General features: G+C 38.6%; 1 long non-coding RNA gene across 1 annotated transcript in view; it reads left to right on the top strand.

Moving 5' to 3' along the window:
- The window catches only part of LOC110595443, an 84,180-nt gene extending 63,319 nt beyond the window's left edge, over nucleotides 1-20,861 (top strand). Inside the window, exons 2-3 of the long non-coding RNA XR_002481844.1 lie at nucleotides 19,502-19,802; nucleotides 20,741-20,861. This is a non-coding gene — a long non-coding RNA (uncharacterized LOC110595443). The remainder of the gene's footprint in view (nucleotides 1-19,501; nucleotides 19,803-20,740) is intronic.
- The last annotated feature ends 361 nt before the right edge of the window (nucleotides 20,862-21,222 follow it).

Here is a 21,222-nt window from a genome sequence, read left to right as displayed (position 1 = left end):
TTCCAGGATGTTTGTTCAAAAATTCTGAAAAATGACCAATTTGGCTAGACCTCTGGTGGTGTGTCTTGCAGAGTATCTTAGGAAAAAAGAATAAATTCACTCTCGACAAGGCAATCTGATCTTTAAATCCTAATAACCCTGGTTGGAAGGTAGAAACTTTAGTGTTCATTTTTGGGTCAGGGAGTCATTGCTCAATATGCTGAGAGAATTCATTTTCCTTGAGTGTGTTTCCTTTCAAGACACGTTTTACTGCTGGAGTTACTCAGCGAATTAATAGGTATAGAAATGCAAAGCTCCTTTCTTATTACATTCTATCGATCTGATTGCAGTGTCATTAATTGAAAGACCAGAAAAATGTGATGGATAGTTCAGCTCAAGATTCTACATTCATTTTGGCCCAGATCTGTTGGAAGAAAGCTGCATGAAACTGACTGAAAAAAGCCTTTTGGTCTGACATGAATTATTCTTTCTTTGTCAATCTTTGTGAGAGCAGTATTCAGACCTAGTGAGATTTACAATGTGAAATGGTAAACTATTTCAACTATTAAAGGAAAATGAATACCCAGAATGCTTGTTTGTAGAGTTAGAAATAATCCATCCTGTAACTCTCTTTTATACGTCCCTTATATATGACATTAAAAAAAATAATTCTGACTCAAAAAATATGGAAGCGGGCACTTTGTTCTTCGTTTTAAGCAATTTCATGTGCAGTATTGTGGTTGTGAAAGATTATTTTCATCCATTATCACTCGTCCATCTCCATTGTAGTGGTAAATGAATCTTTAGAGAGATTGGTACATAGTTAAGGATTGTTTTTATTTTTTAAAATTTATTTGACTTCCTATTCCTTCAATTTCTCACATAAATTTAAATTGACTTGAGAATTTTGTGCATGTATAGATATGTCCACTCATATATTTGGTAAGTACTTTAGTATGAAAAAGTTAAAGGAGTCTTTTAAAGTATTTTAATCCTCCCTGTGAAAGGAAAATTCCCTAGATCAGACAAGACTATACCAGATTATGTTTAATTTGTTCTCAAAGGCTGAGCTTGTTTCTTTGCTTTCCAGTTTATCACATTTTAATGAGCTGAGCTATCTTTCTGTTATGTTTATTATTTTAAATATTTGAGGCTTGAAGTGAATGGGAGGAATATCCAATTTTAAAGTGCGTATAAATCTGACATAAGACATCACTCATTGCTTGCTTTTAATAAACATGTTTAAAAGTTTAGCACATGCTATTTATAATACATGCCTCGTCAAATATTTTTATCCTTAGTCTATATTTGAATTGTCTTTGTCAAGGTGCGATTTCTTTTCCTGGTCGTGCTTTCGAATGATAGAATAAATCATTTGGGGAAAGATAGGAAGTGAGCAAATTGCCACACGGCATGACCTCATTTTGGAACACATCTTGAAAATGTATTTAATGCTTTCTGAGCACAGAAACAATGGCTTATGGTTTGGGGTCCTCCCCCCTGACCTTTGGCTGGGTGAGAAATGTGGATTGCTTCCTCGGCTCCTCAGCTCCACTCCGAATGGAAAAGAGGCTGCACCGACGTTAGGAAGCAAATGCTGTTGATGAGCACACAGGCTGCCTTACCCATGATATTATGTCTAAAAATACATCCACAGAGAGGCAGGCATATGCTCGCGCCTTGGTGTGAAGGAGCTCTCGCCTATGTTTCTTGCTCTCCCCATCTAAATTCTGGAGTGAGGAATTAAATTATTCCAGAAGCCCTGCCAGGTTTTGATTTGCCATTGTCTCTGATTCTTCGTTGCCTTTGAATGGGACCCTTGATACGAGGCTTTCATACACCAGCCGGTGCTGATGGGGTCCGGGACTTGACGATGGCGCCTGCTCGTTCCCGTTGTGTTCTCTCCGAGGCACGATTTTCCTTTCTTTTGGGGGAAGCACGGGCAGAGGTTGTACCCGACACATTAGAACTCCGTTGTCACTGCTGTGGCTGTTGTTCCCCTCGGCAAGCGCCAAGGAGCAAACAGGACGGTGGGTCATCTCGCCGGCTATTTAGCACCATTTCCTTTCTCTCCATCAACCTGTTTAGAATTTTTTCTTTCTTCAGTGACAGGGTGTGATGGGGGTTCCTGCGCCTCCCTTTCTACCCCTGCTTTATCTTGATAAGGACCTGCTTTCTCCTGATTTCTAACACCTCTTTTCATCACGAAAGGTTGCTAGACTCTCATGGCTGGTCCCTGCAACTCAGTTTTTGTTGGGGTTTTCACGCTGAGTGTTCCAAATTTCTCAGCTTCTGTGGTTACCTCACAAGTTAAAAGGGGTCAAATTATTGTCTTAGCTATTTGCTCCAGGAAGAAAGAAAAACAAAACAAAAAAATGCTCTTTGGAGTGATAGTCGCAAGAAAAGAAACAAATAGCAGGGGGAAATAAGGCAATACTATTTTGTAGCCCTTGCTACAGCTTGGCTGTAAATATATGTCTTCAGGTGAGACGTTCTGTCTTGTTTGCAGAGATAGAGAAAAATATTAACCTTCAGGATGTTTTTCATATTTTGTTTGAAAGCAATTTCAATTTTAACAAGAAGTGCTGTGGAAAAAAAGTGTTGCTTTTCATGTGCCAGAAAAGAGAGACAAAAATCACAGATAACATCAGATACAAAGTACATAATTTCATTTGAAATTATTCATATTTAAAAGTGAGTGAGATCAACTGTTACTGATACCTCCCTCTTTCTTCTTGTGTATTCAAGTTAGTAATATTTTAATGTCCTTGAAAACTGAAAGGCAGAGCATTGTTTTTCAAAAGGATTGAGTTTTTTTGAGGTTTCTGTGAAATGAGATAAAAGAATTCTTTATTATTTTGTTTCGGGTGATTAGCACAGAATACATTCAATGCAAGTTACCACAGACGTATCTAGTGTAAGCTGGTCCTCACAACATGTGCAATTAAACACATACACACACACCCCAAGGAACAAAACCCATCCAATGTTAACTACGATCCATGTTAACTAAGATCCAGGCATGAGTTTAAATCAAAATGATTTCATTTATGGAGGAAAATTAATCTTCTTATATGCTTTTCTAAAGCTGACTACCTTTCCTTTTTTAAATCACTATTTTCTTAGTTGCTTTCATAAAAAAGCACTGTGGACAAAGACCTCTGTTATATAATTAATTTCAGTTCTGGTGGCAGTTGACTAAAATGAAACATAGATCAGATATACTATATACCTTTATTTGTCACCAAATAAAGGTGCATCTTATTTTATTTATTTCCAACTGCATTTTATTTCCAACAACACCAAAGAAGCATATATATCTACAGATATATACAGATGTTCCATATCTAATTATACAACTGAATACATTAATAACCTGTGACATGACATAGATTTGAGGGTTAAACACAGATAAAAACAGGAAAAGTTGCCATTATTTGTAGCTACACCTTTGTTCCTTCAGAGGCGTTGAGAGTCCAGTTATTGCTGACTAATTGGTAGTTGTAGTAACCGCTATAGGCTCCTTAGATTAGAAACGCATGCAGACATGTGTCTTGCTTCAAACATTAAGGAATGCACAATCCAGCTTACTTACACAGGCGGAAAGTCTTCATACTAACAGAGGTGTGATGGAGATAGCAGGACATAAAACAGAAGAGGGGGGAGAGAGAGGAGGAGGAGAGAGAGAGAGAGAGAGAGAGAGAGAGAGAGAGAGAGAGAGAGAGAGAGAGAGCTGGCAGCAAGTATACCCCTGCAAATAGTTCTAAAATGCGTTTGCAAATGCAGAAGCCTTCAGAACCATCCAACAATTCAGACACCCTTTTTATTTCTTCTCTGCGGGACGCCTCCATCCAGACTATTCGCAAAAATAAAAAATTTAAAAAAAACGGAAAAGGTGAGCGCCCTGCCATCTTAGCTCAGAATTCATCTGATTTCCTTTTTTCCCCCCTGCCTTGTATTCCTCAATTCATTGTCCATGCATCCGATGGCAGCCGCCCTTGCTCTTGAATGCAAGTGTCACAGCAGGAGCAGAAAGAGGGCTGAGGGAAGGCATTGTCAAAGCCATGGTTGTCTATTGTTTCTTCGTTTTCACTGCTCTGCATTTTTTTTTTTTTTTTTTTTTTTGAGGCTTTCCCTTCCTATGGCCTCTGTCCAGGAGGAGGGAGAGAACTGCAAGAGTTAGTAGAGTGGAGGCTTTTTTTATTGCACACTGTTTTGATAAACAGCTCAGCAATACAGTTCACAAAATTAGAAAATACAGCAAGAGTGGAGGATTCTGATGGGAGAGCGAGGGGGGCTTTGGAGATTTGCTTGCTCCAGCCTAGATGCCAAAGGCAGTTTCTTCGGAAGGACTTCTGTGGTGATATTTGCTTTCTGTTGCATTTTCATTTTTTAAAAATCATGAGAAAAATCTTATTCATCTGTCAGGCTTTCCATTTGTTTATTTCTGTTCAGGGCAACAACTATATGGAAATTTTAAGGAAGGCCAGATCTGCTGTTTGTAATTTGTTCAGTTGTTGAAATCAGTTCAGCCTGAATTGGTGATTGTCTTTTTCAGATCATTTAAGTTTGCATGTGAAATTTGTGTGGTAACTTTTCGATACACATTACAAAAAAAAGTTTTACATTGTTTGTGTGGCTGTAAGTCTTGGTATTATGTTATTCTGCACTTTAAACATTACTGTTCTTTTGGGTGACATTAATGCATGAGTGATTATCTTCTATGAACAGGCCAACTCCTGATAGCCCCAAAAGTTTTTAAAGGTTACAGAGTTACACCCTCAAAATAGATTTTTTAGGAAAGTATTTCAAATGTGCATTTGATATAACATGAAAATTCTGGGAATTTTCCCAGCAACTTTAACTTCATGCAATTTCTATTTCTTTGCATAAATAAAAGTAATGAAAACTGATTAGATTTAGAAAGAATCATAGAAGTAGATTAAATTTGAACTCTAAATTCAAACAATTTTGCTAAAAGACAAACGTTTGCACATTTTATAAACTTAGTTTTAGCTTAGAAATATCACATAACTATAAACGGTTTCCCATAGTTTTCTTCCTTCTAAATAATGTACTATCTATAATTATCTAGAAAAAATTATTCCAAAATGATCATTTTTTTTCCTTGAGCTATCTAACTTTTGGCCGGAGTCTAGGACTCTTCACTATCTCAGAATTTGCTAAACATTTAGCATTTCAATTCTAAAATATATTTCTAAGTCAAAGGGGGGTATGTCTGCATGCAGAGGAGGAAATATTTTCTTTTGAGGAGTCCTTCCATTTTATAATACATGTTCGTGGGTTGATGTTCAATTGTGTGATTTATTTCTTTCGAAATAACAATTGTAGTCTATCTGTGAATGTGGGGGTAGAATAACTTTGGGGTTCTATAAGAAAATCTCTAAATGAGAAGTCTGAGATCTCCCTGTATATGAACATCTAGCTTGGCACACTGCAAACGCATTCTTTCCCTTTTCGTTCTCATTTCCTTGATTTAGGGGACTCAGGCCCAGCCACCCTGCCTCTTTCTTTTGTGAAAGGACATTTTGAAATGTCTATAGAAAGCAAACTTCTCCAAGAAATGCAGAGTGAGCCATGGTTTGAATGCAAGTCTGAATTTAATTGCGGCCACCCTGGTAGTACACTGTTTAATTTCCAGCATGCGTCTGCATGATCCTTACAGCAACTCAGGCCAGGAACTGTGAGCAAAGAAAATTTATCTGTGATAAAGTTACATATTTTGTTGCCAAGGAACAGTCATTTGGGGCTGATACAAAAGTCAAATTTAAACAAATGATTCCAAAGCTTACGTGAAAGGAGAAGTTGGTATTGCTAACTTCTTCAGAGCATTTTGAACAGAGAGAAATGGACAGTCCTATTTACTGATCAGTTCCACTTTAGTAAAATGCGAAATGAGGAAGAAAATGGCTAAAATATTACAATGTTGGGTAGTATTGCCAATGAAAATGCTAGAAGAGACAAAGAGATTAATGGAAGGCTTAGGGTCTCTGATTGAAGCAGTCTAAACAAGTTTCTTTTGCACTCCCAAATAGTGTAGTTCTCCAAGGAGCTGGAAGGAATGCTCATACCCATGAGAGAATAGATTTGGAGGGAACCTCATCCCTTAGCCTGTGGCCTCTGCAGATATTTAACTTTTTCTGAAACAACTTGAAAGGAGTGACTGATCTTGTGGCCAAGGTCCATCCCAATAAATTTTAAAGGCACAAGTTCAACTACTAATCCAAATATTTTAACAACTGTCTAGTTGCTCCAGGAGATATAAAACTTGTAAATCAGACTGAAGATCTAATCAGGACATTTCTTAAAAATGGACTTACTCTGTCTAATATTTAATATATTGAACACAATGTGGCCAAAATATTATCTGTACCTTATACAAGGGGGGGGGACCCCAACAAAACTGAATTTCTAAAAAATTGTGTATTTATTCTTACATGTTTAGGCTTTAGTCACCTTCAAAGTGCTCTTTGTTGCATCAAAGTTTGATGCAATATACCTATCAAGATACTTTTCTCACTGCTCAAAATAGTTTTTGAGCTTGTCAGTTTAGATACCTTTTAATGCTTCTGTTGTTTTTTGTTTCACCTCTTCCACATTGGCAAAAAGGTCTCCCTTTGAGGACTTTTTTCATCCAGCGAAACAAACAAACAAAAAGCCTCTTGGGGAGAGATCAGGTGACTAGGGAGGGTGGGGCATGGAGGTCATGACATTTTTAGACAAAAAATAATTTATTTTGGGGGAAGATCCCCCTTGTATCGTCTGAGCCCTAAAAATACAAACGTCTTTTAAGAAAAAAGGAAAATACAGCAACTTCTGGCATTTTAGAAGAAAAGCTTTTTAAGAATCAAGCAAAAGATTGCATGTATAGGTATATAGAAAATAAAATAGGATGTGGCTGTTCTACTTCTCTTTACCCATAATGCCCTCAGGCTAATTTAAAATAACTAAAAGGGCAGTGCGTGACCAAAAATATTAAACTCATTTCCAATCTCCTCATTAATTGAAAAAGTTTTCTTTTTTGAAAGCATGGCATTGAGACTCTGTAGTTAAGTAGCAACATACTTTTCACAGTTATCCCTTTTAAAAACGCTTTCTTTATTTCACTCACATTTGGGAGAACAACATTGGGCTGCCTTTTGAATGAATAGTTTGCCTTCCCTTACCTAATTGTATGAGGCCTTCAGAAATGAAAGCTCATTTAATTTACTCTGTGAAGTAGGTTTCCTAGTAGAACTCATAAGAAATATGAAATATTTCAACAAAACAAAGACTTTCTACAGTGCTAATCAACCAACACAACAAACAATTCTTGTGATAACTGAGGAAGCAAACAGAAAACTCCCAGTGGTTTGTTAAATTAACAAAGGGGTGGTGGCATTTGGATGTGATGTTTTGCATTCAAGGAGTTAGATTTAAAAATAAGTAAATATGCAAAATGAGAATCCCATCTGTAGAAAACATTTGGGCACAGCTCTAATTTTTTTTTCCCCTGGATATATTTTTTTGGTGGGGAGTAGGTAATAGACACTATTTCATTCATATAGATTGATTAAACTAACTGCAGATATTTGGAAATTCCTTGTAATATTATTTTGACAGTTGATGTGTTAATGGATTATAAGACTTCCAAGCATATTCTAAGAGAAGTTATGTAGTAATCCATGGTTGATATCTATGTATTGACTTTATATATATCCATTTATATTAATTTTAATATATTCATTCATAGTAAATGAGTATACGTATTCATTTAATGCAAAAAAATGTGGCCCCTCTATACTCTTCTCTGAATGGGCATAAAATCTGGAAAGATAGAAGAATATATGCAAAATGATCTACTCCAGAATTGCTTAAAAAGAAAGTCTGTGGGAGGATCTTAAAAGGGATATCTCAGATTAACAATCTCTCAAAAAGTTAGCAATTTTGTAACGCCCCTCAACCCTTCTTCAATTCCTTTTATCAGTCCCTGTTCTTTTGGGTCCTATTGTCCCACCCTTGCCCCAAACACTAGCAAGGCAGAACTAAAGTAAAAGCTTGGCAGGAAACACCAATACCATTACCGAGTGAGATCAGGTTATCTAAGAATGAATGATGAACTCACAGAATAATAAATGTAAGTTATTCATATTATTCACCTTCTTAAAGGAAACAGGCTATTGTTATTGTGCAAAACCTATTCTCAATAAATTAAAGTCATTTGACTGTCAATATCTAATTAATCATTATACTTTTAGAAGGGTATTTTTTTGTTTGTTTGCTTGCTTTTGCTCTTTTGTTTGTTTGTTTTTGGTTGACATACAAAAAGGAAAACTAAAGATCAAAGAATCAAAGATAGCTTTGGCTTATCCAAGATTAAGAAACACATGATGTTGGAGCATGTACTAAGACTAAGACCTATGCGTCCTGGTCCAGCTCCTCATGATACTGGGAGAAGGTATGCTTCTCTGGATGTGAGACAGGTCGACAATGGGTTCTTGTATTTACGTTTGGATTGAATTTGAAAACAGACACAAAAAAAGTGGGATAAGCAACTAGCGTTTTTTAGGTAAATAAGAGTTCACTCTCAAGAGAAGAGAGGGGCAGAAACAGCCTACAGAAAGCTGTTGCTTCTGCCTTACCTCTTGTTGGGCTATAACTTTTATGCTTAGGGCGACTGAGGAGTCAGTTTTGGGATGGGTTTTTTTCTAGAAATGGGTGGTCTTAGGGCTGAGTTTCTGTTACTCCTTTCTCACAATGGGCAGGGGAGTTTCAGGCATTGTTTGGGTCATGCCAGTACTGTCATGGTGCCAGGTATATGATGGGAATGGGAGACTCACCTAAGGTAATTTTATATTACAGCATTACAATGGATGTAAAAGTAGGTTATGGTTATCTTAGGTCAACCTTGGCTATTGATATGTGCCTGTTCCAGGGGTTTCTAAGCTAGCTCCTGTTTTGGTGGTTGGCTCTTGATCACAAGCATCTTGGATAGGCAGATTACAGTGCTGCAGGTGTATCTGACAAAAACTTAACAGATAGGTAGATGTGAAGTTGCCTCTAGCTAGACTGCTTGCTTGTATGAGAGGGAACACCAAAATACCTGGAATTTATTTATAAAAATGTGTATTTATCCTTACATGTTTAAACTTCAGTCATCTTCGAAGTATTCTGTTTGGTTGTAGTACACCTATCGAAATGCTTTTACCACTGCTAAAAACAGTGTTTGAACTTGCAAATTTTGATGCCTTGTAAGTGCTTCTGTCATTTTTTGTTTCACCTCTTCCACATCAGCAAAGCATTTCCCTTTGAGAACTTATTTCATCCTGGGTAACAAAAAAAGTTGCTCAAGGTGAGATTGGGTGAATAGGAAGGGTGGGACACAGGGGTCATGCTGATTTGGTCAAAAGCTGCTGAACACTGAGCACCCTGCTGTCATGGTGGGAGAACCAGTCAACTGTTTGCTGCACCTCAGGATTTTCTTCTGCAAATTGTTATGCAACTCTCTCAAAATTTCCAGATAAAATCTTTGGTTGACAACTTGATCTAGAGGAACAAATTACCAGTATTTTACAAAAGGCCAACCCTTCAAAAGATAATTCCGGGGTTTTTGTAGTTTCCCCCTCTTGCATGCATGGTTTTGCACCAGTTGCTGCAGGCATTAATGAACTTGGAACTTCCCTATGACCCTAAAATTTTTCTAGTCTAACCTGTCTATCACTTTTACTAGTGTGCGTTGCTTTTCAAGGTTGCACTTGAGATTGCATGGGAATTCAGTTGCTGTTCTGGGCTGGTCAAGAGCATCTAAGACCTAGACTACCCCTAAGAATCTCATAATTGAATGAGAAAGTTGTTTCAATGTGATGTCCTTTCAGGGACTTGTTTCCTGGTAGAAGAGAATCAACCTATTTGCATGCCTGAGACATTTTAAATAATTTTGAATTTTTTTTTCTTTTTCTGTAAAGCTTTGACAAAAGTGGAACAAATAGACATTAGGATGAATAATATGAAAAGTGTTGAAACTCTTCAGCATTTTGTTTTGTTTTGTCTAAGTTGTGTGGTACAAATCAGGAATGGGTACATAAATGGTTTAGGTACAAGTGAAATTTTAGGCCTCCCATTGGACCTCACTTCACCTGGATTAAGATCAGACATCCTTACTGTTGTTATGTGCCCCCCCCCCTTTGCTATACTGATAAATAATTTGAAACAGCAACTCAGGCCTACAGGGTAGTGATCTTTACTGGGACTTGTCCTTCCTTGACTGGTGATTTTAGATATTCCATGTTATCTCATTTTATATTAGGGAATTTTGGTTGTATAGGTAGTCAGTTGGGATCATTCATTTCCGCATCAACTTTAAAAAAATCTAGTATCAGATTTCATAAGACTAATCAGAACTGTTGCCTCAATTATTGACTTTTTTCCATTCTTCTCAATGGAACCCTAAAATATTGCAGTGCAGCTAATCACACAAATGACCTTCCTGCAGAGAGAAAATCATTTATCTTAGATCACAGAATTTTGGAGTCATAAGGACTCTCAGTATTTTTAAATAAAAGCATAAGATGTGAGTTAAAGTTACTGATATTCCATGACTTTTACCTTAAATAAGAAGTGCAGCATAATTATTTTCTGCCTTCAAGTAATTTCATACTAGAGTTATCTGGAAAAACTCCTAACATTTTTTGACACTTCTGGTATTGTGATATATTATGATGGTAACCATGCTTTCCATCCTGCCTCCCAGTTGACATGCTATAATCAATGTTGAGCTTGTTCTTTTTATTTATCTCAAGTTAATGTGCTTTTCAAACTTCCAGAAAAATGCCCTCCTCATTGGTTACTTAGTTGCTAGCTCAATGTTTAGGATGATAGTGTCAGCTAAGTTGTACCAGGCAGTCAAAAATTGTTGGGTAATTTATAAACTTGTGTAAGGTTATTTGTGTTATTTTATTTAAACAAAACATAAAACATTTAATTATTTTATTTATGCTTCTTTTAAACATGATAATTATTATTGTTGCTTAAAATAAAATATCACATAGTGTCTTTATAACTTTTATTTTAGTAATTATTATATGTAAGTTGATTTATTTCCACAAATATGCTGATATTTTAGTTCACATAAAGAAAGTCTCACCAGGCTCAGTGGCTCAACCTGTAATCCCGCGCCTTTGGGAAGCTGAGGTGAGTAGATTGCCTGAGCCTGTGGGTTCGAGACCTGCCTGGGCAGTGAGACCTCATCTCTACAATAAATCAAAAAAATCAGCCGGGTGTGGTAGCGCATGCCAGTAATTCCAGCTACTGGGAAGGCTGAGGCGGAAGGATCGCCGGAGCCTAACAGGTCGAGGCTGCGGTGGTCAGGAGCGGCCACTGCACTCCAGTCTGGGCGACAGAGTGAGACTCCAACTGAAAAAAAAAAAAAAGAACTGCCTGTTGAATAAGACTACCCACTACAGATTCTGAGTTTCAATTGGTTCAAAATGCAGTGCAAGAAAATATACTGTATTATAATCACAACAGCCAATATTTGTGGGAGGCCTATTGCTTGCTGCACCCTATGCAAGGACACTTTACCTGAATCATTTCTTACACCACATTTTAGTAAGAAGGGCATTATATTTATTATCTTTGTGTTATAGGTGAGAAGAAAGCATCTTAGACAATTTGAGTAAATTACCAATGCAAATAAAATGGCTCAGCCTGAATTCAAAACCACTTTAATCTCTTTCCAAAATTAATAGTTTTCTAATTTACTTGTTAGCAATATCTATAATAGGATAAAAGGCAATCTGGGAAGATACAGAACTTTTCGTTGCTCCAATCTGGGAACTTTGTAATCAATTTCCCCCGCACCAGGGTTGCTTATTTCTTCTTCTTCTTCTTCTTCTTCTTTTTTTTTTTTGATGTGGAGTCTCACTCTGTTGCCTAAACTGGAGAGCTGGAGTGCACTGGCATGATCACAGCTTACCATAGCCTTGACCTCCTGGGCTCAGGTGATCCTTCCTTCTCGTCCTCCTGAATAGCTGGGACTACAGGTGTACACTGCACACTCGGCTATTCTTTTGTAGAGACGAGGTCTTTCAGCTTTCTTGCAGTCAAACAGAGTTGTGTGACTAGTTTGGTCAATATGTGACAAGTACAAGGACAGTGAATTCACTCCCAGGAAGGAGCATTAAGAGCGGGCCCAAAAAGTCTCAACATTTCAAAACCTTCCAGTTTGGAATAATTACATTTTTCCTCCTTCCCTCCCTCCCTCTCTTTTTCTCCCTCCCTTCCTCCTACCCTTCCTTGCTTTCTTCCCTCTCTCTCTCTCTCTTACTTTCTTTCTGCAGAATCTTGCCATGTAGCCCAGGCAGGAGAGTAATAGTTTTTATTATCCAGTAGGCTGGTGTATTTTAAATGCATTGAACCACAATACAATCCTTTGTTTGGATGGAATTTGTCTCAGGAGTAGGTATTATTTTGAGTTTTCCTAAGAATTTTATATCCATGTCCCCTTTACTTTTTATAAAATTCCTGGACAAGTTTTATATGACATATGCCAATCTGGTGAGTGTATTGGGACAACTGGAGAGGAGGGAAGTGACTGGTTTTGAACTGGTTAATACACTGAGAATTGGAACAGTGACAGATCAAGGTTTTCCAGAGACTTAATGAGTCATGCCGAAATGCCAGGATATATACATGACAACAAATAGAGTTATAGTATAGCCTTTGCAAGACTAAATTCTCCCTTTTCTGGGAACACAACGAAGAGGGATACACTGCATTCTTTCATAGGCAGCTCTAAACTTATTCGGGAATATTTGATAGGAATTTGTCAATTGAAAAATATTTGTTAAATATTTACTCTCAGTTCAAGGTTAGAAGAGATGCTGAAAAAATGTGAGAAGAGTAAAAGATGCAGTAAGTGTGCTTGAAGAGTTTATCAATTGGAAGGAAATAACAGTAAATTCAGTTTAGTTGTTCCAGAACATTGATGAGTAGAACAATCTGTCAGGCATGAGCAATATGCCACAGGTATCAGATTAAAAACATGGCTCTTGTTCAAAAGGAATTTGCAGTCTAGTGAAGGTTATGGACTCATAAACAGGTAATTTCAATAAAATGTACTATGTGTGGGGTGCTAATGTGGCATATCTCACTGCCACTTCTGAGGGCTGAGAAAGGCTTCCTGAGGAATTGAGGTCTAATTTGAATTTTGCCTGAAAAATTATTTATTTCGTGCTCACTAAAACAATAGAGTCTAATTTGAGAGACAAACAGGTTATGATACATATGCGTAAGAGTAGAATAGGGTGCAGACTGTAACAGAAGTATAAAGATTATTGGCCGGACTCGGTGGCTCAACCTGTAATCCCGTGCCTTTGGGAGGCTGAGGTGAGTGGATTGCCTGAGCCCGCGGGTTCGAGACCCGCCTGGGCAGCGAGACCTCATCTCTACAATAAATCAAAAAAGAAAATCAGTCGGGCATGGTAGCGCATGCCTGTAATTCCAGCTACTCGGAAGGCTGAGGCAGAAGTCGCCGAGGCTGCGGTGGCTGGGAGAGGCCATTGCACTCCAGTCTGGGCGACAGAGTGAGACTCCAACTCAAAAAAAAAAAAAAAAAAAAAGATTATTTAGGAGACCACAGGAAGAACATATATCCTTTTAGAGAGAGTCAAGAAAGGTGAACTACACACGTTGTCACTCTGTATTAGCACTGTGAATAGAGTGCTACATAGGTCTAGAGGGGGGAATGACTAATTCTTCCTGAAAGAGGGTAGGGACTGATAAAAGCTTCATGGAGGAGGAGATATTTGATCTGGGTAATTGAAAATTAGGTAGGATTGCCTCAGGTAGGTAGAGTGAGATGATAACAGGGTAGAATACCAAAAAGATAAGATGGCATGAACCAATGCGTAGGGGTGTGAAAGGTCATGCTATATGCAAGGGAACAAAGTCTACTTTGGTTTGACTGGGATCTATGAGGCATGGAAGGAATTGGAGGAGAAAGGTCAGGAAAGTGGCCCGGAGCAGAATGTGAAAGCCAGGCTGAAGAATCTGTTGTTTGTTCATTTGTTTGCTACTAAAAGGCAATGAGGAGCCATTAGTACTGGATGGGAAATTTTGAAAAGTAACTTGGACAGTAGAGGCGGGGAAAGGATTGAGAGGAGAAAGATTAAGACCGTGGTTCTCAACAGGGTTGGACAATCTGAATAACCTGGGAAGCTCTTGAAAAATACACAAACCTGTTTTCCCTCTCACCCCTGGTCTTCTGTCTTCTCCCTCAAACTAATTACTTTTTCTCTTATTTTAAAGATGTGAGGTATAATTCAGGGTTAGGCACGTAAGTGGTCATTGTCCAGGTAAAGTTTGGTCCCCACTTTGTCTTGTTTGAGATCGAGTACACTTACTGATGTTATATGCTACCCTCCCTTCCCTGACAGAGTTCCACTACTGCCAATCCCTTTCTTTATTATTATTATTTTCTGATAGCATTATGATAAATGTTCAGGGTCTGCTTATGAGTGAGTACCAGTGGTACTCACTGGATCTGTGTTTCTATGATAGATCACTGAGTGTTATAGTCTCTAAATCCATCCAAGTTGTTGCTAAGTCAATATTTTGTACTTCTTTGTGACTGCATAATATTCCATCGTGTATATGTGCCACATTTTTTTATCCAGTCCACTTTCAATGGACAGCACAGTTGGTTCCATGTTTTTGCGATTGTGAATAATGTTGCAATAAACATGTGTGCCAGGTATCTTTTTTTATAGAATGATTTGAGTTCCTCTGGGTATATTCCCAGAAGACGAATTGCTGGGTTGTATGGAAGGTTGATTTTTAGATCTTTTAGAAATCACCACACTGTTTTCTACAGAGGTTGTGCTAGTTTACACTCCCACCAACTGTGTAGAAGCGTTCCCTTTTCCCCACATCCTTTCCAGCGTCTGTTGTTTTCTGAGTTGTTGATGATGACCACCCTGATTGGAGTTAGGAAGTATCTCAGTGTGGTTTTAATTTACATTTCTTTGATGATTAGTGTCCAAACTAATTTCTGATATGATAGAGGATGATGGGAAGGTAAGCAAGGATACTTGGGAATAGCTTGCTAGGTGATACTGATACATCCTTTCCTTTACCTTTGCGTTAATTTAGCCAAGAGATGCTCAAATAAGGCTGTGGCAATGGAGACGATGAAGGATGGATCTGAGCGATGCATGAGTTGGAATTAAATAGGATGGGGTGGAGGTGGGTATGATAGAGGAAAAACATGACAAACGCTTAGGTGTTTCATTTAAGTTACTGAGATATTTTAAACTGAGGTGATATCAAGAAGAGGAGCAGGGCCTCTGGACATGATTATGGATTATACTTGATACAGGTAGAATTTTTTTTTTGGAGTAGGACTTTTACTTTGTCTCCCAGGCCAGAGTGCAATGGCATGACCACAGCTCACTGCAATCTTGATCTCTCGGGCTCAGGCAATCCTTTTGCCTTAGCCTCTTTAGTAGCTGGGACCACGGGTGTGCACCACCACATCCATCTAGTTTGGTTTTATTTTGTTTTTGAGATATGGTCTCTCTATGTTGCCCAGGCTGGTCTCAAGTGATTCTGCCACCTTGGCCTTCCAAAGTGCTGGGATTATCAGTGCAAGCCACTGCACCCCGCCTAGGTAGAATTTGATGGTTCTATATGCAGTTGGTAATGCAAGGACCTAGGATACAGGAGATCTCTTTTTTTTTAAGTTTTAATTTTAAAGATGTGGGGAACGACTCAGGGTTAGGTATACAAATGTTCTTTATGCAGGTACCCTTGTTAAAGTGCACCCCCCACCTCCCCTGGCAGTTTCCTACTACGGCGAATCCCTTTCTTATAGTATTGTGATAATTGTTTAAGGTCTGCTTATGAGTGAGAACATGTGATACTCAGTTTTTTTGTTTCTGCGATAGATCACTCAGTAGTATAGACTCTAAGTCCATCCCAGTTGGGATTCAGGCGATCTTAAAGCTGTAGACACTCTAGTCAATTGTGAAGCAATAGACAATACCATGCAAGTGTTCAATAAAGGCAAAAGACAACCAGAGGCAAGGAAGACCTGTGTAGGCTGGAGCAGACAGAGAAGTCTTCCTGGAGAAGTAGAACTTGAGTTGCATCTCAAATCATGAGTAGCATATTTAGCTTCGAGAGATGAGATTAAAAGTGGAGATCATTTGCTAAAAGATATGAGACAAAAACGAAAAACACTGTTTCAAGAGAGCAGATAGTAACATGAATGACTCAATAATAAAAACGAATATACTCCCATTTATTATTAACTCCCAGCAGGAGCCATTACTATTCACAATGTATAGATGAAGAAGTAGGTTCATAGAGGTTAAGTAAATGGCCCGAGTTGTTCCAAGTGCAACAGTGTGCCTTGAATCTAGATCCTTTAACTCCAGACTCCTGTTCTAATCCATTAGGTTATGTGTTCTTAAAGGTGGGGTTTAATTTTTTAAATTATTTTTATATCCCTCTAAGCTGGTATGCAGCCTGAAAATAGACTTTCAACGCATTTTTTGGTTGAACTCAATGGAAAATTATGAACTCTTTTGTACATTGGTTTGAGTATTTGCCATCTCCACTTGCAATAAACACAGAAATACAACACTGTAGAACTATAAAGTACCTTAAAGATCCCATAACTCACAGGACTCACTTTTTAGAGGAGTCAATGAAGACTCAGAGAAAGGAAGAGACTGACCTAAAATCTCACACCCAGTTATCAGCAGAGCCTCGAGTAATACCTTCATACCAACTTCTCAACCAGACCTTTTCCCACATACTCTTCAATCTAAGAGAGCCGCAGGTGCAATGCATGAGACAATTCTCCTTCTTTTGAGCTCTCTGAAGTTAGATGGAAATAAAAAATCTGGATAGGAATAACAGGCGATGTGATAGGTAAGGACTCTTTGATGATTTTTTTTCAATCAGCAATCTAATCATTGGACTTAGCTTGAATAAGAGAAGGCTGATACAGGAATCAGATACAGGAACGAATGAGCAATTCATCAGAGAAAAGAACAGCAAGAACAACACATCAAAAGTTAAGGAAAGTAGTACACTTTTCAATGGATTATGGTGGAATACAATGGAGTCACCTTTGTTTGTCTCGCTGTCTTTTATTTTTTATTTACTTTAAAAAAATTTTTTTTCAATTTAAAGACGTGGGCTACAATTCAGGATTAGGTATAAAAATGTTCATTATGCAGATACCTTTGTTGATGATGTGTGCTCCACCTCTCCTGGCAGTTTCCCACTACTGCCAATCCTACCCTCCCTCCCCTGGCAGTTTCCCACTACTGCCAATCCCTTTCTTATAGTATTATGAAAATTGTTCAAGGTTCGCTTATGAGTGAGAACATGTGGCACTCAATTCTTTGTTTCTGTGATTACTCAGTATTATATAGTCTAAGTCCATCCAAGTTGCTGTGAAGTTCATAGTTTTGTCCCTCTTTATGAATGCGTAATATTCCATCATGTACTTGTACCACATTTAAAAAATCCAGTTCTGTTTTGATGGGCAGCATGATTGGCCCCATGTTTTTTTACTATTGTGAATAATTGTGCAGGTATCTTTTTCATAGAGTGATTTCAATTCTTCTGGGTATATTCTCAGTAGGAGGATTGTGGGGTCCTATGGAAGGTCAATTTTTAGATCTTTTAGAAATTTTGATGTCTTTTAAATGTAAAACACAACCTCACGTACTTAAGGCAGATGAGAAGAAATGCAATCTCAGGCTAGACATATGGATGAGGAAGTGATGCAAGGTGTGGGGAAAAGGTCAAGAGCTGGCATGTAGGAGACTTCCCCTGAGGGCAGTGACAAGTTGTATGATTTTTGAGGACTCACCCTACTTTGCTCTCCCAGGCTCTTCATCTGTGAATGAGAGGGTTAAATTAGATTATCTTGCTTTTGTTTGCCACTTCTCCTCTCAAATAAGCCCTTGCCCAAAGATAATGAGCCCCTCCTTACCAGTCAGTGAGATGAAGAACTAACTTGAGGCTGTTTTACAAAATCATGGATTTGGATTCCTAAAATTGACTTCAGGTTGATATACACTGTCACGGATGTTGGCTCCTAGAATTAACTTGAAGCTGTTCTATGCCATCATAGAGTTTGGCTCCTAAGGGTAGTCAGACTATGGTCCTGCCCCAGCCTTGAGTGGTGGCCTCCTTACACCATCACCACCATGTGGGTCTAGCTGGTTGCTCTTGACTCTTTAGTTCGAGCTCCATTACTCAGTAAAACACCACTCTTCACATGAACCAATTGGTCGTGGGAGCCTGACCTTGTCACCTAATTCCTGGCACCCTTCTCCTGGGCCCAACTCTACTGTGTCCTCCCATACTTTACCTCCTCTATACAGTCTTGACGATACCCATGAACTGACCTCACTCTATCTGCTTATCCTATTCTACCCCTCATGTTCTATCCTGTTTTTTTTTAATGAATTACTTTTTCTTTAAAAAATTTTAATTTTTGAAACAACATACCATTAATCAAATTCAATTTTTTCAGTAAGTTAAAACAGTGGATTTAATTTTTTTTATGGTGTACAGTTCTATGTATTTGACACATGTATAGATTCATGGACAATCACCAAAAGCAGGATGCAGAACAGTTCCATCACTCCAAAAAATTCTTTCATGCTTCTTCTTTGTAGTCACCCAGTCTCTCTTCACCCCCAATCCCTGTCAACTGCTGATCTCTTGAGAATGTCATATAAATGGAATCATGTGAATGGAACTTTCTTTTTGAGAATGGCTTTGAGATTCATCCATGTTGTATGTATCAATAATTTGTTCTTTTATGTTTCTGAGTAGTATTCCATTGTATGGATATACTGCACTTGGTTTCTCCATTCACTGCTTAAAGGGCATTTCAGTTGTTCAGTTTGGGGTGATTATAAAGAACTGCTATAAATATTCATGTGCAGGTATTTGCATGAACATAAGTTTGTTTTTCTCTAGAGTGAATACCCAGAAGCTGTTGATCCCTTCATTTTGGTCTCTTCCCACTTTTGAACCTGGGTTTGCCTCACCTCTTGGGCTTGTGATACTGGACACGCACTGCGGCTTTACCTCTCCCTCAGATGAGCAGGCCTCGTCTACCAGTTCTGGTTCCCTTTCACAGCACTGCTCTTTCTGGCTCCAAGCACATAATAAAAACGGGAGCCCATTTTAATTAGTCTAAATCTTTTTCAGCTGTGAATTTGCTGTGCTCTGGATTATTGCACCAGTATTGTAGTACCCTCTGCTGGCCAATTCACAAAGCTGGCTTTATGCCTGTGCTAGAAGAGAAGTTGTAGGTACAGTAGCAACAAGAAAAATACTTGGGGGCAGTGGGAAGGAAGAATGGTGGCGAACTACCATTGTAGTGACAGCCTGACTGGGACACTTCATGTATTTGATGCTACACATATAGATAAATGCTGCAATATTTTTGTGGAACCCTACAATATTGTGCTTGTCTTCTCAATTGTAGGCAAAGATGGGCTGTCTGGAAAGCTGGACTCAGCCTGGAGCATGTTCCCCAGATTGCTATTTTGTGAAGCCTTCCGCATACAAATGACTCAGATCCAAACATTCAAAAATGATCTTGGAGGGCCATCTGGTTCTTGCTGGTTCTAAAAGACTCATTCAGCCTGGGGTATGGATCCAGTACAAAAGATAGTGAGAGCTCTTCATTGAGGTTTAGTATGTTCCACTGACCCAAGCTAGAAGCTGGCTTTTAAAAATAGACAAGGCTGATGCTCCAAGGGCCGATGCATGATGCTTTGTAATAGGTCAGTGAAGTCTGATAGATATTTAATTGATGATGATGTGGTTGTATGGAGGTTTACACACACACACACACACACACACACACACACACACACACACACACACAGTGACATAATTTTTGTATCATCAGGGAACATGTGTTAATTTGTTTGGGTGTCTGAAACAGTCTGGGAATTAGGCTGAACCAGCGTGTCAGGCAGTGAGATCTGTCAGAGCCATGTAATTGTCGTGATGTGTCATTTTTAATTCTTAAAGACAATACTGCCAACCTTGCAGTTTGGATAATGGTGCTGATGGATTTGCCATTTACACTTGCTGGCTGCTTGCCTTTCTGATCAAAGGTATGGCTGCATATTCTGTGGCCAAGGGACAGGGAGTGTTTCCTCTGTGGGAGACTCACGGGCTGGAGAGCTTGTGATCTCAGCCTCAGCTTCTGGCTCCAATCGAGTCCTGACGTTGACTAAGAGTCTCATGGTGGCGGAGAGACACTTGGGCATCAGGAAACATGGATTTAAGACAGCCACCTCATCAAGTAAAATGATGAAGTGACACTACTTGATCCGCCTTTTGTTTCTGTGGGCGTTGACTGTCTCAACAAAAAGTGGTGTGAGGGGAGGTGTGTGTACTTTCTTCAGCTTGTGCGGACAAAACCAAAGCATGTTCTATCTAATGCCATTGTAATTCATTCTTTAATGTTTTCTCACACTCCAGGATGTAAGGTTGTCAAATGCAGGGGCTATAGCTTATTTATGTATACCCCTAACCTAGCACAGCACCCAGCATAAAGAAGACATTTAAAAAGAACTTGTTAAATGCTCTGAATAAAGTTGTGACTTTTTAAGGGCACTGATATCTTGGATGACATCTATAAATGTTGGGGTCATGGGGAAATTATTTTAGCTGCACCATAAGTAATTTGCCTTTCTTGTATTTACCTCAGTGAAGATCCTGGTGTTCCACATCCAATTGTTCTCATCTTTCTAAGACCATGGCACTCCAGAGAACCTTCACTGCTGAAGACTAAGTAAGACCTAGAGTGTTTCTTGGATGAAGTACCATTGGTAAGTCCTTATTGGCATGTTTAACACTTGTTTGTAAAATGTACCAAAAAACTACAAAGATCTCCCATGCCTGGTCAAGAGTACCCATGCCCCTGCCAGAAGCTATGAAGTTCAACAAGAGTCAAAGCCAAAAGTGTATGACTTATAACATGCTTGTCTGTCTTAATATATCTATTCTGTAGAGATAAAAATGGCTTTTAAAATTATTTCTGTTAATAGAAAAATTTAACACTAGTGGTTGTGTAAAGCTGTAGTGAGGCTTGCAGTCTCCAGGAAAGGCTTGACAGGGCTCTGCAGCTTACCAGCTTTTTTCAACAAGGCCTCCCTCTTCTCTCGGTATACCATACTGTCACAGAATCTT

This window comes from Carlito syrichta, unplaced genomic scaffold, assembly GCF_000164805.1.
Source record: "Carlito syrichta isolate Samal-C Ts95f unplaced genomic scaffold, Tarsius_syrichta-2.0.1 Scaffold301974, whole genome shotgun sequence".
Taxonomy (NCBI): Eukaryota; Metazoa; Chordata; class Mammalia; order Primates; family Tarsiidae; genus Carlito; species Carlito syrichta.
The sequence above is the reverse complement of the archived record's forward strand: the minus strand, read 5'-3'. Positions and strand labels throughout refer to the sequence as shown.